Source organism: Lycium ferocissimum, chromosome 6 (assembly GCF_029784015.1).
Source record: "Lycium ferocissimum isolate CSIRO_LF1 chromosome 6, AGI_CSIRO_Lferr_CH_V1, whole genome shotgun sequence".
In the NCBI taxonomy this organism is placed as follows: domain Eukaryota; kingdom Viridiplantae; phylum Streptophyta; class Magnoliopsida; order Solanales; family Solanaceae; genus Lycium; species Lycium ferocissimum.
Window position 1 is genome coordinate 33,188,746 of NC_081347.1, and position 10,096 is coordinate 33,198,841.

Here is a 10,096-nt window from a genome sequence, read left to right on the forward strand (position 1 = left end):
AAGAGGACCCATCTAATCAGTCGTGGCTTTGCATCTTTCGTCGCCATTAGATACCTCAACGCTACATGATCGGTGTATACCACTGCCTTGGACCCCAACACATAGGCTCTGAATTTTTCGAACGCAAAGACTATAGCAAGCAGCTCTTGCTCAGTAATAGTGTAGTTCATTTATGCCGCATTGAGTGTTTTGCTGGCATAGTAAATTGGGTGCATGATCTTATTATGTCTTTGACCAAGCACAACACCAATAGTAAAACCTCTCGCATCACACATCAGCTCGAATAACAGAGACCAATCAGGAGAAATAATAATAGGAGCAGAAGTCAGACGCTCCTTCAATTTATCAAACGCCTTTCGGTACTTTTCATTGAACTCAAACTTCGCCTCTTTTTCAAGAAGCTTGCACATAGGATTCGCGATCTTGGAGAAATCTTTAATAAAGTGTATATAGAACCCAATATGTGCCAAGAAACTCCGGACACTTTTAACTGAAATGGGTGGAGGAAGCTTTGCAATCACATCAATTTTAGCCTGATCGATCTCAATCCCATTTTTAGAAATTTTATGACTGAGAACGACCCCTTCCTTCACCATAAAATGACACTTTTCCCAATTCAGCACAGGATTGGTCTCTTCGCATCTTTTCAAAAATCAACCCAGATGGTCAAGACAATCATCAAAAGAATCACCAACTATGGAAAAATCATCCATGAAGACCTCCAAGAAGTCCTCTACCATATCTGAGAAAATTGACATCATGCATCTTTGAAATGTAGCCGGCATGGCAAAGACCAAAGGGCATCCTGCTGAAAGCAAATGTCCCATAAGGACAAGTGAATGTCATCTTCTCTTGGTCTTCAAGAGCAATATTAATTTGACTGTAGCCAGAATACCCATCTAGGAAGTAATAGTAAGACCTTTCCGCTAGCCGATCAAGCATCTGATCAATAAAAGGCATGGGGAAATGGTCCTCTAAGTGGCAGAATTCGGCTTCCTATAATCCATGCAAACACGCCACCCAGTAACAATACCAATCAAAATTAACTCATTTTTAGCATTAGGCACCACTGTGATGCCTCCCTTTTGTGGAACGCATTGTACCGGGCTTAACCACTTGCTGTCTACTATAGGATATACAAGTCTAACATCTAACCATTTAATTATCTCCTTCTTCACCACCTCTTGCATAGGTGGATTCAATCTCCGCTGGTGCTCAACACTTGGCGAACTATCTTCCTCAAGCTGAATTTTGTGCTCACATATGCCGGAGGGAATCCCCCGAATATCTGTGATAGTCCAGCCTATAGCACGCCTGTATTCTCTTAATATATCCAACAATTTTTTTGTCTGCTCTTCATTTAGCAATGCAGACATAATGACTGGCAAAGTGTTGTCCAGGCCAAGAAACTCGTACTTCAGATGTGCAGGCAGCTGCTTAAGCTCAAGCTTAGGTGGCTCAACAATGCATGGTTTTCTTTGGAGGAGTAGTTCTATTTTCACGATCAAGATCAACAATGAATGGAATGTCCACGTAGCCCTCCATGTCATCAGCATCAAAATTTACCATAATAGTAGCATGAGCCTCTCCCAAACATTCTTCTTCCATTTTGAATTCCACAACTTCATCAACAATATCAAAAGAATCAATCACCGAAATACTCTCATAACCACTCGGTAGATTCATCCCTTTACTTGCCTGGAAAGTCACCTCCTCATCATTGACTCGAAATTTTATTTCATTCTTTTCTGAATCCATAAGAGCCCTTCCCGTAGCAATGAAAGTTCTCCCTAAAATAATGGGAATGTACTGATCAACAACACAGTCAAGAATCACAAAATCCGTAGGCAATAGAAAATCACCAAGCCGCACAAGAACATCATTTACCACACCAACCATCTTCTTAATAGATATGTCAGCCATTTGTAATCGCAAAGTCGTCGGTCTAGGCATCCCCAATCCTGATTGCTTGTAAATAGCAAGTGGCATTAAATTTATGCTAGCCCCATTATCACAAAGAGTACGAGAAAAATCATGATGCTCGATAGAACAGGTAATGGTGAATGCCCCTGGATCTCCCTTCTTCTTGACTGTTGTTGTCGATATTATAGAACTCACTCGGTGAGTCAAACTCACAGTTATATGTTGCATAGACATCTTCTTAGTCAGCAGGTCTTTCAAGTACTTTGCAAATCCGGGCATCTCTTTAACAGCATCCAAGAATGGAAAGTTCATTGACAACTGCTTCAACTGATCATAAAATTTCTGACACTTGGCATCTTCCGCCTTCTTCACCAACCTTTGAGGGAGGTTTAGATTTAAAAAGTTGGGTCAAAGGGTGAAGAGCCCCTTTTACAGTCTGTTTGCTTGTGTCACTACGCACGCCAGTCATCTTCAAACTTTCTGGAATATCAACAAATTTTTCAACAGTAGGAACCTCTGTCTACCTCATTAACAATTGTTCGCACATCAAATTATGCCTCTTCTTCTTCAGCAACTAGCTCGAGATTTATCACCTTTTTTTAGCACTTTGGAGTATTTGACCACTACGAGTACTGATAGCATAAACACAGTCTACAGCACCTCCCCCATTCCTCGAATTCGAAATAGTGTCACTAGGAAGTCCTCCCTTCTGTGGAGGGTGTTGTTCTCTGAAAATATCTCGCATATGCGACTAGAGCTTCTGAATGGAAGCCGTGTGAGATCCCACTACTTCTATTAGCACCTTCAATGTTCTATCTGCTTTGTCTTGGTTGGCTAGCACCTTTTCAAGCATGCTCTCCAACCTAGAACTCCTTTGTTCAGTCGATTGCCCCTTTGGTGGAATATAGGGATTGGAACTCCTATTTGCAAAGTTATTATTAATTTTGTAGTTTCCCTGGTTCGAGCCACCATAGTTGTTGTTATTATTTCCTTGTTCCTGTTGAGGTCTCCACTGATTTTGATTTTGATTCTGGTAGCCTCACTGGTAGTTCTTCCTTTGGTAACCTCCTTGAGAATTATTAATATAATTAGCATCTTCAAATTGCATTGGAGGCCCTTCTTGATATGGACCCTCTTGGACTTGGTACATCCCCTTCGGCATACCCAAAATATCTTCAACAATATTAACCTTCTTCGCTTCCTGATCATCAAATCTCTTTGTCAGCAAAGAGATACTGGTAGCTATATGAGCTAAGGTCTGCTGAGTCTCTTAATTTTCCTTTGCAAAATTCTGGATCGCCGGAGCTCCATAGGCCACACCAGTACCACTCGAGTGCCATGCTTGTTGTGAGTAGTAAGCTTGTCAAGAAATTGAGTGATACGAGTATAAGGCTTATCCATAAAACACCCATTAGCTGCACTGTTTGTCGAAACTTGTGCCTTTGGATCTAACCCTCTGCAGAACTTCTCCATCAATATATTATCCTGAAAACCATGGTTTGGAGACTTCTGCAAATATGCTTTAAACCTCTACCATGCTTCAAATAGTTGTTCCCCCGATAGTTGCTTGAAGTGATAAATCTTGTCACGAATTTTCGCTCTCTTACTCGGAGGGAACCACTTTTGAGGAACATAACAACCAGCTCTGGCCATGTATGAATAGTCTTATAGGGCATCTTTTCAAATCAAACTCTAGCTTCATCGGCTAAAGAGTATTTGAAAACTCTTAGCTGAATAGCATTATCGAACACAGCATTCTGCATATGTTGGGCACACACGCCCACAAAATTCATCAAATGTTGGTGAGGGTCTTCATCGGTGGAGTTCCAAAATTGTCCCTCAAGATTAAGAAATTGGTAAATGGTGGAGTCATTCTTGTAATCTGCCACAGTAATCCTAGGTAGAACAATAGCAGAAACATATTCCATCTCATCGAACATATCAGCAAACATGTTCTCAACCTCGGCTGGTGGTTGATATTGATTAACCTCCTGCACACTGTTGTTACCAACAGCTCTACGTATGTTATTGTTATTGTTGTTTTGCATGATCATGTCACACCCCAACCTCGGTGAGGCGTGATTGGCACCCGGCACCCTACTGGGGCCGAGCAAACCAAATTGGAACTCGCATCATCTATGTCTCCAATGGCTAAATAAGGCCAAGAAGGCCAACTATGAATATAATATCATGCATACGTATAGGCACAATAGGCCTACGACGTCAACATATCCACTAACAAAACATAACTAAGCTGTATATAGGAATCTGTCTGCAAAGCCTTTATAAATATGACTGAAGTACATAAGTTGGGACAGGGCTCCCGACATATCCTTAACACAAAATACATATACAACCATACTAGTCAATGCTCCAGGAAGAAGTGGAGCCCACCAATCAAAACTAGTACCTGAAAGCAGCCTACTACAGAAGATCCTCGTCCCGTCTGTCTACACCTGCGGGCATGAACGCAGCGTCCACAAGAAAGGACGTCAGTATGAATAATGTACCGAGTATGTAAGACGGAAATGTAATATAATAAGTATGTACCGTAGGGAAGAAGAAAAGCATCAACTTGGCACTTCTGACTTACTAAAGAGAATCTAGCATATATATCTCTCCATACTCTCATCTCTTCAACTACATCTGCGTATGATAATAATACTGTGATCCTGACCTACGTATCCTCTTGGTACTATCTGCTCAACTGATCAGTGGTAACTGCCTGACCGGCCGTAGCACGGTGGTAATAACTGCCCGTCCGATTATCACCCGACGGTAGAGCGCAACTGCCCGACTGATCAGTGGTAACTGCCCAACCGGCCGAGCACGGTGGTAATAGCTGCCCAACCAGCCGCAGCATGGTGGTAAACACATACCGCCCAACTGTCGTAGCCGCGTGGTAACATCCCGCCCGACCGGCGGCATCGTTGGTAATTATAATCGACATCATAACCAAACTTCTACCGAATCTCTATGCACTTCTCATGGTCATCACTTAACCCGTAGTGTCTACATAATCTCATAAGACTTATAAGCGCCCTCAGCCATTAGTACTCCTTCCCGCTTGACTAGACAATCACCCAATCCTAAGATACAACTTAAACCTATCTTCGAACATTAAATACCTCATTAGGGATCCTCTACTAGCACTCTATTCATGTCCTATAAAACATTCCTTAAGAACCTGTTCCTAAACTCGTTGGATTATTATTATGGAACCATCATCATGAACACATATCACCTTGAAGGAACAAAGTCATAAGGTGAGATCAACATCAATAAATAACATCAATAGCCATGAAACAAGTTCAATGATATCGCAAGAACATCGGGAACTGTAAGCTTTGGTATTTTAGAAATAGGGTTATTGAGGATATCATGTATGAGTTCACAACAAAGGAATCATGCCTTAAGAAAGAAAGTTTTAGCCTTACATACCTGGAAACTCACTTCTCGACTTTCCAACCTACCTCCCGTCTTGCAATCTATTTACAATCGTTCGTAGTCTCGTAATCTAAATATAAAACCATTCATACTATTGTTAGGCTCACCATCATACACTCGTCTTAAGCCTTTAATTTAAAATCCGTTTAGAATCTGTCGAAATTCGGGCAGCATCTCCCCTGTTTATATGCCTAGCCTGAAATCACAATCCATCAACCAACAATAACAATAACAATACCAACATCAACAACAATATTATCAATACCAACATATTCCATAAACGTCCCACACAATATTTTATCCAATTTCTCAACCCATAAATTCATTATATGATCATTTAATAACGCTTTTTTCATAAATAAGCTTAAATCATTATTTATAAGGGAAGATTCATACCTCACTTCCACTAGAACCGCAATCTCCTCAATATTCACCTTGAATCCAAGCCAAGTTTCACCGCAATACAATATTATAATCATAACTATACGCTGTCCGGACCTAAATCCGAAAATTTCACTTAAGTTGCGTTAAAATTTGATAAATGGAAGTTGGGGGAACTCTCCAGAATATTTGGGAACTTTTATGGGTTATTTGGTCTGAAAATAAGGGGCGTAAACCCCCTTTTATTGTTACACCCCGTAGGTTCGTACGTGAAAATTTATAAGTGTTGGACGTTCTAAGTACGGTTACTGGAGTTACCTTCAAGGATATATGAGATTATATGCGCCAACCTTATGGTTACGAGGGTTTAAGTTCATATAATAAGCTATGGAAGATCCCGGGATCAAGCAAATCGAAGAAAATAAGTTTGTCAAAAATTTAGAAAAAGTTGACAGAATTTTGGGTCAATTTTGGAGGGGTATATCTCCTAGTATATTAAGAGTTTTAAGGTGTTCTAAAAGCCTAAAATGAAGTCCGTCGAGTCTAGTTTTCAACGCAACAAATCTCTTATCGATACGATATCGGAGCAGAGAATTATGGACGTTACAAGTTCAGCTGACCAAGTAGAAACACGTGCTACAGTAACTGCTATAGTACCGACCTGCTACAGTGCTGCTACTCGAACCACACTTATAAATACCCCTCTAACCCATTAATTTTCATATATTCCACCATTTTCTCATTCTCCACTCTTCTAGAGAACTCTTGAGAGTTCTACAACTTTCCATAAGCCTCCATAATTTTCTATAATTCTCCCTAATCTTCCATAATACTCCATAATCTTTCATAACCTTTTCAAATCATCAAGAGAGAATATTAACATCAGAACCTCAAGGAAAATTTACGGAAGATAAGCTTCTTGTTTCATCATAAGGTGGTGTTGAACTTGATCTTGGAAAGGGTGAATAAAGTGAAGTCTTTCTATTATAAGGTATGTTCTTGCTATTATTTACATGATTAATATGATATAAAGGTTTAGCAATTCTTGAAAAGGAAAGAATCACAGGAGAAAAATCATAAAGAGTTAAATTAAAGTTGATGGCCATGAGGTGAGTTTGAAAGAGAATTTTGGATTAATTTGAGACTAATTGAATATAATTCTTTGATTATGGATTATGGTATTATGGATGTTGTTATGGTTGGTTTGAATGTTGGAGAAACATCGTGTGGGATGTTTTATGGAATATATTGGTATTGATATGGTTGTTAATGTTGTTGGTATTGTTTGGGAGTTGTTTGGTATTTGGAGGAGGTAAGGAATATAGGGGAGATGCTGCCGAAACTTCGGCAGATTCTAGAAAGATTTATTTGAAAGACTAAGACAAGCGTATAAAGGTGAGTCTAACAATAGTATAAATTTTCTTGAATATAGATTTACGAGCCTAGGAGGACAAGCGTTGAGTAGTTAAATTTAAGGCAACCAAAAAGGTATGTTAAAGCTCGTCCCTTTCTTTCAAAGGCATGATTCCTATGTTATGATTCCATAAATGTTTCCATAACCGCCTTGCTTTCAAAAGCTAGAAGTTTATGACTCTTAAAGATTCGTACGATGTTAAATGAAAAATGTTCTATGATGATCATGACGATGATAATGACTTTCTTCTAGAAACTCTGAAGCTATGATTTGAGAGCATTATGAGATTATTGAGCTATTCCGTGTATCTTTTTAATCTTACTTATTGTTGATGGTCTCATCTCATGTCATTCGTTCCTTCGAGGTGAGATATAGTGAAGATAACGATTCTATTTTCAGTGCTACCTAAATTCACGATTCTCGAGACTCCCGTGACATCATTGATTTCATCTTACGCTGGTTGATCCTTCAAGGAATGATATGATGATAATGGTAATGCTAATGATGATGTTGATTTCATTTATGTATTTTTATGTGTATGTATGTATGTATGCATTGCATCCCACTGATCAGCTGGGGATAACACCGTGCCTATATGGCCGGGCAAGCTAACACCGAGCCTATATGGCCGGGCAAGATAACACCGCGCCTATATGGCCAGGCAAGATAACACCGCGCTTATAAGGCCGGGCAAGATAACACCGTGCCTATATGGCCGGGCAAGATGCTATATATTACTGTGCCTTAATGGCCGGGCAAGATGCTATATATATTACCGTGCCTTAATGACCGGGCAAGATGCTATATATATTACCATGCCTTAATGGCCGGGCAAGATGCTATATATATTACCGTGCCTTAATGGCCGGGCAAGATGCTATATATATTACCGCGCCTTAATGGCCGGACAAGACATTATATATGGATATGTATGGAAAAGTTTTTTTTTAAAAGCTAAGCATGCACGACATTCGCCTTAAAAGGGCATTTCAGAGGCATAAATTGATCTCTTTTATATTACTTTATCTTCATACGTTCATTATATTATTTTTCATATTCGGTATCTCTTACTATGTTACTATTCATGCCTTATATACTCAAGACATTGCTTACCCGACATCCCTTTGCGGACGCCGCGTTCATGCCTTGCAGTGTAGATAGAAGAGGCGAAGATCTTTCATCGTAGGCTGCCTTCAGGTACCAGTTTTGATTGGTGCGCTCCACTTCTTCCTGGAGCATTGTCGAGTCTAAGTCTATATATATATATATGAATTGTGTTAAGGGTACGTCAGGGGCCCTGTCCCGACTTGTATACTTCAGTCATGTTCATAGAGGCTTTGCATACATTCCTATGTACAGCTTAGGCATAATGTGACAGAAGTAATGTCGGCATCATGGGTCTATTGTACATTTACTTATGCATGATATTATGTTCATATTTGGCCTGTTGATCTTATTGTTGCCATTCGAGACATAGAGGATGTGAGTTGTAAGTTGGTTCGCTCGGTTTCCACAAGGTGCCGGGTGCCAATCACGCCTTACCTAGGGTGGGGTGTGACATTTATACTTGGCTAGAGTCGGTTAGCACTGACTAAAAAATTGCTCAGCGTGATCGCGCTGAGTTGCTGGGTTCTTCTCTGCACGTTCGTGCCACTTCTGGCGCGTTCGAGCAGGGTTAATTCCCTGCTCTGATAGCCTATCTTAAAATGCTCATAAATCTATATTCTGACGTCGGATCAATGCGCGAATTTTTGTGTTGGAAACTACACTTCATGAACTTCACTTTAGGCTTTTGCTTTGCTTCAAAACTTCACATATACTAAACGATATTCTTTCTCCAAGTTGGGCTAAAATTGCCCTTCATATTTTCTCCAAAGTTCCAACAAACTTAATTTCCTTAAATCACTTGTCCTCCAATCCTTCCATAGCTTATTATATGAACTTAAACCCTCATAACCATAAGACAAACACATATCATCTCACATACCTCCTAAACAATAGCTCGAATCTCCACATACGAAACTACGGGGTGTAACAGATCATCTGGTTCATAGGATACGACATATAAGGTGTGATGGAATAGAACAATACTTTAAGAAAAACACAAGCTATTTAGTAATTTCAAAACAGTATTCCCCGGCAACGACGCCAAAATTTGATACACTCAAATTACAACTATTAAATTATGTAAAGCGGACGATGTCAAATATAGTAATCCAACTAGGTTGGAGCTGAATTCCACAGGGAATATGGTGTGAAAAGGTTACTAAAGTCGTAGAGTACTATCTTAAGGTCTAATTTCTTATTCCGTTGAGTTTGTACAAAGTTGGTTGTTCATGACTAATTGCTAAGTTATTGCTTTGGATTGTAATATATGGTAAAAGAAACCAAGGTTGTGTCCCCTTTTACATAAAGTATATGCTATGGTGATTGATCATGATATTCCTCTACTGGATTGTTATCAGAATGCACTTAACCTCTAATTGAATCCCTAATGTTTCCCAACAGTTCAAGATTATTGCTCTTTATGATTTTTCCAAATTTAAAAGAGTGTATATGACAAACAGTTAATTCGTGCCAAGTAAATTCCTCTTATTCCTAAGTGAATTTATTAAACAAGGGTTAAAGTGTAACAACCCTTCTGGTCGTTATGGTAAGTTAGAACTCCGTTGGGAATTCCGAGGCCGCGGTTGGATTTGTAGGGCATCTTTTTGTATATGTGCATCTTTGTATTGTGATTTTGAGGCCTTGGATGAAATGTGAGGTGATAGGGGGAAAAACTGGACAAAAGCGGAGTTCGCTCAAATGTCGCCCCATGTTGGGGAGTACCATCGGCGGTACGTTATGGCGACTTGGACCGGCTGCGCGGCCATCCTTTTCCTTGTGGCGGCTGGGCCCGGACCCCTTATTTTTAAAGGGGAGGCCCCGGGC

General features: G+C 39.9%; 1 non-coding gene across 1 annotated transcript; it reads left to right on the plus strand.

The window, feature by feature from the left end:
- The first annotated feature begins 3,412 nt into the window (after nucleotides 1-3,412).
- LOC132061711 (small nucleolar RNA R71) lies at nucleotides 3,413-3,519 on the plus strand. Its single transcript, XR_009416131.1, has one exon. It is a non-coding gene; the product is annotated as a small nucleolar RNA R71 (small nucleolar RNA).
- Nucleotides 3,520-10,096: the final 6,577 nt, after the last annotated feature.